Raw genomic sequence first — 11,484 nt, forward strand, 5'->3', positions numbered from 1 at the left:
CAAGTCAAATGTAGATGACATAAATGTCAATACAATTTTAGAATCCGCTAAAGTAGAATTCTTTGAAGATAATTTTCCTTATAAAGATAAGGAGGGTCTAACCTTAAATGCAAGGAAAAGAACTTGTGAAGAGACAACAAGTCATAATGAATTAGATCAACATGCTCAAAACTTTTAAAACGATACTTCTAAGGTTCAATAAGAGTTAAAACCTAGAAGAATTAAACATGGAAGGATAGCCAAAGACCTTGAACCAAATTATATGATCTTCAATGTGGAAGGTGAACCTCAATCCTATAAGGCGGCCATGGAGTCATCGGAGACACCTTATTTGGAGGAGGCTATAAATAGTGAAATATACTCCATCATTCAAAACAATACTTAGAAATTGGTGGATCTACCTTCGGGTCACAAACCCATTGGCCATAAATGGATCTTTAAAAGGAAACCTAGACCTGATGGTACCAAAGAGAAGTACAAGGATAGATTAGTAGCCAAAGGGTATCGTCAAAAGGAAGGTCAAGACTTCTTTGAAACCTATTCGTCGGTTACTCGAATAACGCCTATACGGACTTTGGTAGCAATAACAGCCATTCACGGTTTTGAAATACATCAAATGGACGTGAAAGCTGCTTTCTTAAATGATGAACTCGATGAGGAGATCTATGCAACAACCTGAAGGGTTTGTCGTAAAAGGTCAAGAACATAAGGTTTGTAAATTGGTAAAGTCTTTATATGGACTTAAGCAAGCACCAAAACAATGGCATGAAAAGTTTTATTACACCTTTTTGTCAAATGGCTTCCAAATTAATGAATGTGATAAATGTGTATATGTTAAACAATGCAAAAATGTGTATGTTATTATATGTTTATATGTCGATGATATGCTTATCATGAGAACTAGTTTGTATGTGATTAATCAAACCAAGAAGATGCTTCACTCCTCATTTGATAATAAAGATATGGGAGAAGCCGATGTAATCCTTGGAATTAGAATTCAAAGAAATTCTAATGGTACATCCTATCTCAATCACACTATATTGAGAAAGTTCTTAGAAAATACAGACAAATTGATGACAGATCTATGGTCACTCCATTTGACCCGACTAGTCAATTAAAGAAAAATCAAGGAGATAATGTGTCCCAGTTAGAATACGCTCAAGTACTTGGAAGCTTGATGTATATTATGAATTGCACTAGACTAGATCTAGCATATTTGGTGAGTAGACTCAGTCGCTATTCACACAATTCTGGTAGAGACCATTGGTTTGCACTAGTAAGAATGCTCCAGTATCTCAAACATACATTGTACTATAGATTGAATTATACAAAATATTTTCCTGTACTAGAAGGATTCTGTGACGCCAATTGGATTTCCAACAATTCGGAAAGCAAGTCCATAAGTGGATGTCTTTACACTTGGTGGAGCGGCAGTTTCTTGGAAATCATCAAAACAAACAGTGAATACTCGTTCAACGATGGAAGCAGAATTTGTGGCCTTAGACAAAGCGGCCGAAGAAGCGGAACGGCTTAAAAGCTTCCTCGAAGGGATTCTGTTGTGGCCAATGGTAACAACCATTTGTATACATTGTGACAGTATGGCAGCTCTCACAGGAGTGAAAAACCAGATATACAATGGCAAATAGAGACACATAAGGTGTCGTCATAACATAATTGGAGACTTGCTAAAGAATGGAATTATATGCATTGATTATGTAAAGTCAAAGGAAAACATAGTCGATCCTTTGAATAAAGAGCTAAACCGAGAGCAAGTCCTCTATACATCAAGGGGAATGGGTTATTACCCGACGAAAACCTAACCTAGCAACATTGGAGATCCCATGGTCTAGATTCAATAGGCAAACTAGTTTTGGAAAACTCAAGAAGAACAACACACATGTATGCTCGTTCTTATGATAATCTCAGTGTGTATCCGTTGACGATTAAGGGTTCAATGCTAATTCTTAGTAATGCTAATAGCTTTGACGGTGGAAAAATACGGAATGTTCTTGATTGGCATTACTTATATGAGATTGGTGTGTGGTCGCATCTATGATGATCGAGATGTCTACGTTCTCTAAGAATCTCATGAAGAAAGGATACCTTCAAGACCAAAATGAACACAACCGTTAGAGTTACACTATGTGCTAGATGTGATATATGTGATACTTATTGTCTATATTTACTAAACAATGTGGTTAGTTAAAGACCTTCTTCACTACCCATAAAGTAGATCCGATTTGTAATCACTATGAAAGGTTCAAGTTCAAAAGACACCTTTTCAAATGTATATCATGTCTTAATTCATGGAATAGAAAACCATATCCTAATATTACTTATTACTTATTTTCTATTCAACTCGACTTATACATATATTTATGATTTTACATACGATATCTTAAACAGAATTTGTGATGGATCCTTCATCCATGATAAAGAACCATGTGGAGAAACCGGATAAATTCAAAGGGTCGCATTTTAGACATTGGCAACAAAAGATGTTGTTTTATCTAACAACTCTTTACATTTCCAACGTATTGACGGATGACGAACCCATAAATCCACCCGTGAGTCTTGGTAAAAACGTTCCTATCATCACTCAAACCAAACAGTTTGAAAAGGCGGTGGAATCTTGGAGAAGTAACGAGTATAGTTGTAGAAATTATATACTCAATGCTCTAGATGATTCCCTTTATGATATCTACTCGACCTCTATAACCGCATGAGAGATATGGGAATCATTGGAGAGAAAATATAAAACCGAAGTTGCTTGCTCCAAATGATTTGTAGTAGGAAAATTCCTACACTAAAAGTGTCATATATATAACCTATTTAATAGTTTTCCATAATTTCAATTAAATTCTTAGAGAATTTTTCTAACTTGTTCAAGTGTCACAAAAAATATTACAGTGAATGGACCTTTCCTTGAAATTGTAGGTATAAACCCTTTTGTATAAAGCCATCGCCCTTTCGCCTTCACTGCACAATCCACCGCCACTTTATATGGCGGCGCCACCCCTTCCTCCATTTTCATATTCATCACTCTTGTCTTTATCACATCCACCGGATTTGACGCCTTCACCACCACAAACCCTGCTGCGAAGCTCGCCATCACATGGGTTCCCAACCTATCTTTCATCACCCCTTTCGATAACAGCGTTTCCTTGATCTGGTCATATGACGCCAGCTATAATGCCATCACGATCATCACCCGATTCACTGTCAACGTTGATCCTCTCCAGAGATAGGTTACTCCTTCCTTCTTCACCATCCTCGTGATTGCATCCGCCACACCTTTGTAGTTCCTCCGTTGAGCCGTCGAGAGGCTCCCGTCGGCTTGCATCCTCACAATAGCGACGTCCACCGGATTCCCGACTGCAGTGCCGATCCCACCAGCTAACAACCCAGATCCGATCTTTTGGGTTAATGAGAGTTTACCCATATTAGTATCGAACCATTTTTGTTTGAAGATATCATAGAGACCCATTCTTGTGGTGGAGTAGAGTGTCTGACGTAGGACGGTGGCGGAAACGCTGGAGAAGAAAGCAACAATGCCTTGAGTTTTGAAAATGTTGACACCCACTGAAACTAGACCAGCAGTCAGCGGCCATGGAATGGTCATTGTTGAACCACCACCACCATTGACCACGTAAACAGGAGGAGATTCGCCCTGTAATTGCATACAGACTTTAATAAGATCAAGAGGGTGAGTTGAACAACCTGCAATGACGAAAGCAATGACACCTTCAATGAATCCTTTGACACCCATTTGAGCATAAACAAATTTAGGGATATAAAAGAATGAAGACAAAAAATAAAAGGGTTTAATAATGAATCAAAAAGACTAATTAGGATTCAAATCAGTGGAAAAAAAAGATATGAGAATGGAGGTCAAAGGCTATGGTGGAAAAATGAGGAACAAGGGATCTGTGAGACATATAATCTAAAAATTAAAAGGGGATTGAATTAAATTGAATGGATTTTAGAGGATGGTGACATTTATAGATGAGAGATATGGAGAGAAAGTGGGAGGAAGAAGAATAATGGATTCCAGTGTGGTGTGGTTGCAAGTGTTTTCTATTTGGAAACCTAATTTGTACTCGACAGGTTCCATCGATATTCCTTCACTAAATGCGGAGAACAGTCTACGTTTGATTTTTAACTCTTTATCTAACTAAACTTTTAATAATATAAAAGTTTCATTTAAAGTAAATATAATGAAAAAATTAATTATAATAGTTATTTTTATCATATGATTTCACCTTTTAACTATTTCTCTTCCAAAATAATGAAAATAGTCACGGATATGTGATTAACAGGTCCACAATCTGTACAGTGGTCAAAGTATAAGAAATAAAATCAGTTTCTCAACCCGTCTGTAATTGCAGAGACCAAATCCTTCTTCTTCTTTTTGACACCTCCGTAAAGTACGGTACGAATAAGCCAATTACGAACCTATGACTATCTTTGTTATTTTGGGAGAGAAATGACTAAAAAGTGAAACAAAACATGAATTTTTGTAAATGTTGTAATAATTAATCTATATCTTTGTATGATGACTTATATATTTTAAGTGATTCATCAAAAGTATATTTAATCTTGTAATGATTTCGAATTTTTAACCGATTTAATATGACCATTAATGCATAGGCTGGTTCTTTTTGTTTCACTAGGTAAAAGAAAAGTATACAAATTTGTTATCTCCAAAGCAACTTGTTTTGACATTTGACTTAGTTTGATATGAGATGTCTTTGTCATATCATAAATTTAAATAATAGATGACCACAAGTAACTCAATAGCGTGTTTTTAAGGGTAAATTTGACAATTCCAATGCTTTTTCAAATTATTATATATATCTTTTAGGGAAAACTTGTTAAAATATGTATTTTTTTAATCTTGACTAACTTAACCTATTTGTACTTATTTTGACAGAGGATTAAAGTGTTGGGGTAGAAAGTGTCAAGATTGGAAAAGTCTAGCTGGTTAAATACAACAAGGATCACGCCTCACATCTTGGAGAAGTACAAGGATAGCGGAGTCCTTTCCATTATTCTTGAAGAACCAAAATTGCAGTATCTTGAAAAATAAAGCTGTTTTGAAGTCTGCAGGCTCATAATCTTCATTTCATTTTTTCTAGATATCTCTATTAGCTCTCTCTCTCTATCTCTCTCTCTCTGTCTCTGTCTCTTTCTCTAACTACTCATTCTCCTTTTTCTAAGCTTTCTTTTATATATCAAGATTTCGTTATTCTTATAAGTTTAGATCTAGTTGAAATAGTTAGATTTGTAATCTGTGTTCTTTTATACGATCGAAATAATATGTTTGAAAACTTTTTTTTTGTTTTAACATGGTATCAGAGCTTAAAGGTTCAAATCTCTAATTTCTTGTTTGGTTTCCTTCTGGTTTTGTTCTTCCCCGTGTTCGAAAAATCAAATGTATGATTGGATATTGTATTCTCGGTTTACGAGCTCTTAAGAACTCGATTACCGGTTTCTCACCAAGATATTTGATCTTTGTTCTTGATCTATTGTTTTTTGTTAAAAGATAATCATCGCATGGGTTTTGTGATTTGATCTTCTGTAGTTCTTTTAGGATTTTTTTGGCTGTGTTTTTTGACCGTTCCAGATCTGTGTTTGGTGGTTTTATTTCTTTTAGCTAAGAGTGATGCCTTATGATCAATCTGGTTGTGTACCGTGTTAGATCCTATCGATCTATAGTGGTTCCCGGGTCGTGAACGTTGTATTCTCTTGGCATGTCTTCCAGATATGAGTGTCATTATTTTTTTTATCTAGAATGTTTGATATATGATCGTTTTGGGCGTGTACCTTATTAGATCTTGCAGATCTACTGTGGTCCCCTTCTCGTGATGCTTCTGTTTCCTTTCTGTATGTATGGTTGAATCTGTTAGTTGTTGGCTTTGTTAGATCCCAACTTGTGAAAGTGTAAGTAAGAAGTGTCTTACTCTAGTCAATAGAACTTAGTCTATAGAAGCTGTCTGGCTAAGAGCTCTTATGCAGAAGATCAAGAACCAGAGCTCTTACTCAGAGTGAAGGTTCCATTCATATAGAGCCCGCGCTCTATCTCCGTGGACGCTCAAGCCTTGTGCGCCAAAAAGCATAAGTGCTTGACTTAAAGCAACTACTCCAAGACCCAGAGCCTCTGCATAGTACATGCTGAGCTTCTACATATGTAGAGCCTCTGCATAGTACATGTAGAGCTTCTGTATGTTCATGCAGAGCTTTTGGCTACCTTCTCCATGGAACGCGCGCGTGTTAGCCCAGACATTCTCGCAATCATCTAACAGATTTGAGGCGGCTTGACCAAGTCTGCTCCGCTATTCAAGGGAAGTCAAAGATAAAGATGCAGACCAGTCAGCTCAGAGTTCTATGCCTATTTTATAGCATAGTTTGTTAGACCTAGGCGTATATAAGGAGGCTTCCTCCTCAGGTTTAAAGTACCTGAAGGAACCGACTTACACTATATGCAATTTATGTGAGATTACTTTTGTGCTTCCAATTGTTCATCTTTTATCAATAAAAGCATTCGGTATATTCAAGTTTATTCACTGCTTTACTTTCATCTTTGAATGTTCTGTTTAATCATTTGAAATACACTGTTTGTTCATAATTCATATTACATAAACTGTGTTTATGTTAATTAAGAGTATCTAAGTTCAACAATTGGTATCAGAGCCTGCTAATCAAATTCATTGATTAGTCGATCGATATCCGACGGGATTCTACTCTTAATTTTTGATTATTCGTTTTTAAAAAAAAATTGTTACTCTTATTTCTCTCAATCTTTAAAAACGTTTGCTTTTACGTAATCTAGAAATCGTTTTTCAGTCGATTATCTTTCTCGTCAAAGTTTTCTTCTCAAAATTTTAAATCTAAAATGTCGTCTTCTCAATCATGGAACTCCATGTATAGTGCCGGTTCCTTGATAAAACCTCCGACTCTCATTAGGGAAGAATATCCCCAATGGAAGATCCGGATGATAAACTTCTACGAGGGTCTTGACCTAGAACTTTATGAGTCAATCTTAAATGGCCCATACTTCCCTACCACCATCATAGCTCGGATTCCTGCTGCTGTGGTGATACAGTTCAGGTACCTGCCAGGCGAGTACCCAAACTTCGTCGTGACTGGAACGATGAAGACAAACGAAGAGTGGAAGTGGATCAAAAGGCCAAAAGACTTTTGATCACGGCTCTTTCCAACGAAATTTCCAATCACTCGACGCGTGCGACTCAGCTAAGGATTTGTAGGATCAACTGGCTAACCAGTTGGAAGGAGGCATCAAGATGAAGAAGAATCATCGTGCCCAATGCCTGAATGAATACAATAGCTTCCAGGCACTCCCCGATGAGTCTTTAGAACAGACTTATCATCGCTTCAACACTCTGATCAACAAATATCGCAAATGTGACGTGATCAGAACTCAAGAGGAGAACAACATGCTCTTCTTGAAGAGATTGAAAGCAGAATGGGGAAATCTAACGATGTCTCTCCAGGAAAACCAAGATCTGGAGCAATGGACACTACAAGATGTATACGGGACTCTGCAGGCTCAAGAACAAGAGGTGCAGAAGGCAGAGGTTGCTCTGGTGGACCTCTGGCTCTTGTCTTTGAATCAAAAGAGATAGGATCAAGCCAACCACATAGAGAACTGAGACCCAGAGAAGAGAGAAGAAAGGGAAAGAAGGCTCTCATCTTGGAGAGTGATGATGAAGAAGACAGAGCTTCTAGCTCTGATGACGACTAGATCAACGCCTTTGCGAAATCCTTGGCCCTGATCACCAAGGAATTCCAAAGGAAATTTGGGAAGAAGGTCATCGACAGAAGAGGAAGACAAAATGATTGAAGCAGAGGAAAATCTTTCGAAGGAAGGAACCCTTCTTATGTTTCCAACAAGTAGGTGGAAGAGACGTTAGACCAGAAGAAGCAAGGTGTCCGATGCTTTAGATGCGGGAAGATGGGGCACTACTCCAAAGAGTGCAGAGGCCCCTTAGTGAAAGATGAACTGTACTATAAAAATACGTATAAGTATAATCGAACACAAAGGAGCCTCATGGCAGAACAGGAGAATTGGGTCTCTGACTCCTCGTCTTAAGAAGAAGACCAAGCAAACTTCTGTGGGATGGCTGTCGAGAATGACAGAGAAGAGTTTGGATCTGACTCCGACTCCCAGGTATGTTCTATCTCTGGTTATTCTCACTCTGACCTGGAAGAGAGTATCTCTGCTTTACTAACGATATCGTCAATCTACAGCAAATGCTCTCTCTCGAAAAATCCAAAAGAAAATCCTTGGAAAAGGCAAAACTATTTTTTGAACGAGAGACTGAGCTGCTAACTGTAGAGAAACAAGAGTTATCAGTGGAAAATGAAAAGCTTTTACAAACAAAATAATCCACTGAAACAAGTCTTAAAACATAATGCTTAGAATTAAAAGCGGCTATTAAGAAGAAAGAAACAGAGCTTCTAGATAAAGAAAGAGACATATTAAACTCTAAGGCCCTAAAATATTATTTTCAAAAGGAAAGGGAGTTCCTACACCAGAGCTTACAAAGAAAAGAGCTATTGATTAAGAAATATCAAGATGCTCAGAAGGTGTACAAAAAAGTCAATTCTCAACAGGATAAAGCAGGGATAGGTTATATAGACCTATACCTCACCTGGAAGAAGAAAAATACTCTTGAATCCGTGCTTAGGTTGGGCGAAAAACAGAAACCAGATTTTCCGATTTTATATACAGCTTCATCGTTTAAAAGATGTAAGATTGAAAGTGGAGCCAGAACTCTTAAGTTAAAATTCAAAAACATCTCTTACTCTTCAAAATGTGTGCCGTAAGTTGATTTAAAATGTATACAGAAGACAAACGAGATTTTTTGTTTTGGCTCTACAAATCTTGAACATCTTAAGACTGAAAGTGAGGTTGTCAAACCTGAACCAGATGAAATCAAGAGTTCATCCACTGGAAATTTTCTTAAAACTTTGGATTCGAAATTAATGGATGGCTTTACAGAAACGATAAGACAGGTTTTCGAGCAAGACTTGCTTGAGGCCTTGAATTATCCTCCTAAAGGTCATGCAGATTTCTCTGAGTGTAACTCCTCGAATACTTTTGAAAGTCCATCAAAACAAAAGACGGATGAAGCTTCTAGCTCATGCATACGAGAACCTCAAGTTCTTAATGATACCTCTGTATTTCGATATTCACACAAGGATTTTCTTGACTCTGACTCTGAGTCAGAGGTGGACTAGTTTGAAGAGCAAGTTAAGACAAAAGTCGTAGCCAAAGAACCAGAGGTTGCAAAACCCCCTATTGAGAAAAAATTCTCCTAGGTTCTGGCCGTGCAAGCATGATGACATGTCGCATGACGACAAGTGCTAAATCCGCTCCCAAGTTTGAGTACAGGGTAAAGAGTGCAAAGTCTGTTTCTTCTGCATCAAAGGGCTCAAATTCCAAATTTAAGCCAATTAAATTCACTCCGGAACAGAAAGGAAAATCCGCTACATGCTCTAACATAAATTCCTCTGTTTCAGAGAGTCCTCTGAAGGCCAAAGGAGTAGGGAAGAAGAAATCAGAGACGACTCATTCACTGTTAAAACAATCAGATCTAGATAGGAAGTTTACTAGGACTACCAATACTAGGAATGATTGTAATAATTTATTCTTTAAAGATAATAAATCATTTTGTCATTCAAAATGTGTTCATAGTTGTGAATATGTTTCTCTGCTGCTTAAGTTAAAACAGCACTTCTCTGACCCTAACTGTCTTCTCTCTGGGTCATCAAGGTCTAAATCCAAGAAGACCCAGAAGAGAAAGAAGGCTCCTAAAGCCAAGTCTGTTAATTCAGAATCAGGTCATGAGTTGCTAAGAGTTAAGAGAAAAGGCAATCTGTATCTCATGAACTTCTCACCAATATACAATTCAGAGACACTCTGTCTCGTGTCTCGCAAGAGTGAAGAAGCTTGGCTCTGGCACCACAAGCTATCTCATCTTAATTTCCAAAATATAGAGAAGCTTGTGAAGAATAATCTGGTTGACGGACTTCCTGCCATAAAGTTCAAAAAGGACCATATCTGCTCTGCATGTGAAATGGGAAAGCTCAAAAGAGCATCCCACAAAACTAAGACAGATGTATCCTGTATCAGACCTCTGCATGTGCTTCATGTGGATCTTTGTGGTCCAATCTCTGTGCAGAGCTTGTCTGGTAAAAAGTATATCTTAGTCTTAATTGATGAATACTCATGATATACTTGGATTGAGTTTGTAAGGCAAAAATCAGATGTCCCAGAGCTGCTAATCAAATTGATGACCAATATTCAAGTACTTCTACAAAGCAAAATTCAGAAGCTGAGAAGTGATAATGGAACAGAGTTCAAAAACGCCAAGATTGATGCGTACTTGGACACAGAGGGCATAACTCAGAACTTCTTTGCAGCAAGGACACCACAATATAATAATGTCATAGAAAGAAAGAATCGAACTCTGGTCAAAGTTGCACGAACCATGCTAGCTAGCTCTGGTCTTCCTACTCGTTTTTGGGCAGAAGCAATATCGACCGCCTGCTTTATTCAAAATAGAGCAAAAGTGGTAAAGACACACATGAAGACGCCTTACGAACTAATCAACCAAAGAAAGCCTAACGTTAAATTTCTGCATGTCTTTGGTTGCAGATGCTTCATCCTAAATGATCGAGATCAACTTGGCAAATTCGATAAGAAGGCAGATGAAGGCAAGTTCCTTGGTTGTTCCACAAAAGCCAAGGGATACATAATCTTCAATCAACGAACCAAGACGGTCATGGAAAACATCAACGTCTCGTTCGACGATAAAGAACAAGCGACTTCAGAGTACCTCAGCTCTGGACTCGAGCTTAACAATCAGATTTCCAATTCTCAAATGAAGTCAAGGGAATTGGAACTCAGGCTCCTATTTGAAAACTTCTATGGTGACGAAGACATCTCTGTACATGCACCAAGAGATGAATCTGCGAGTGTAAGTGAAGGATCACAAACGACAAGTACATTTAACTCTGGTCCTTCACACACCTCTGCTTCCTCTGGTGATCATATCAATCCACAACCAGAGCAAACAAGCTCTGCATCAGAGCCCAGTATCGTAGAACCAGAGCATAATACCTCTGGCTCTGTACCTGGTTCTCTGTACCATCATCCGAGGGGGAGCAAACAGAACCTTCTTCACCATCAATGAGCTCAATGCTAAACATGCCCATGGAACGTGATCAAACGTCCCCCACTTCTGCATCTGTCCCAAGAACAAGATGGACAGAGAATCATCCTCTTCACCTGATCATTGGTGAACCTTAAAGTGGCGTAAAGACACGGGATGCCACAACTAATGAATGTTTATTCGTAAACTTCCTAAGCATGGTAGAGCCTAAGAAAGTACATGAAGCCCTACAAGATCCTAGTTGGGTCGATGCCATGCAAGAAGAGCTCCAACAATTCGAGAG

The 11,484-nt window shown here is 38.1% G+C and overlaps 1 pseudogene; it reads right to left on the reverse strand.

The window, feature by feature from the left end:
• Positions 1-2,851: 2,851 nt before the first annotated feature.
• On the reverse strand, positions 2,852-3,769 carry LOC112508460 (annotated as a pseudogene).
• Positions 3,770-11,484: the final 7,715 nt, after the last annotated feature.

This window comes from Cynara cardunculus, assembly GCF_001531365.2.
Source record: "Cynara cardunculus var. scolymus isolate 2C chromosome LG 3, CcrdV1, whole genome shotgun sequence".
In the NCBI taxonomy this organism is placed as follows: domain Eukaryota; kingdom Viridiplantae; phylum Streptophyta; class Magnoliopsida; order Asterales; family Asteraceae; genus Cynara; species Cynara cardunculus.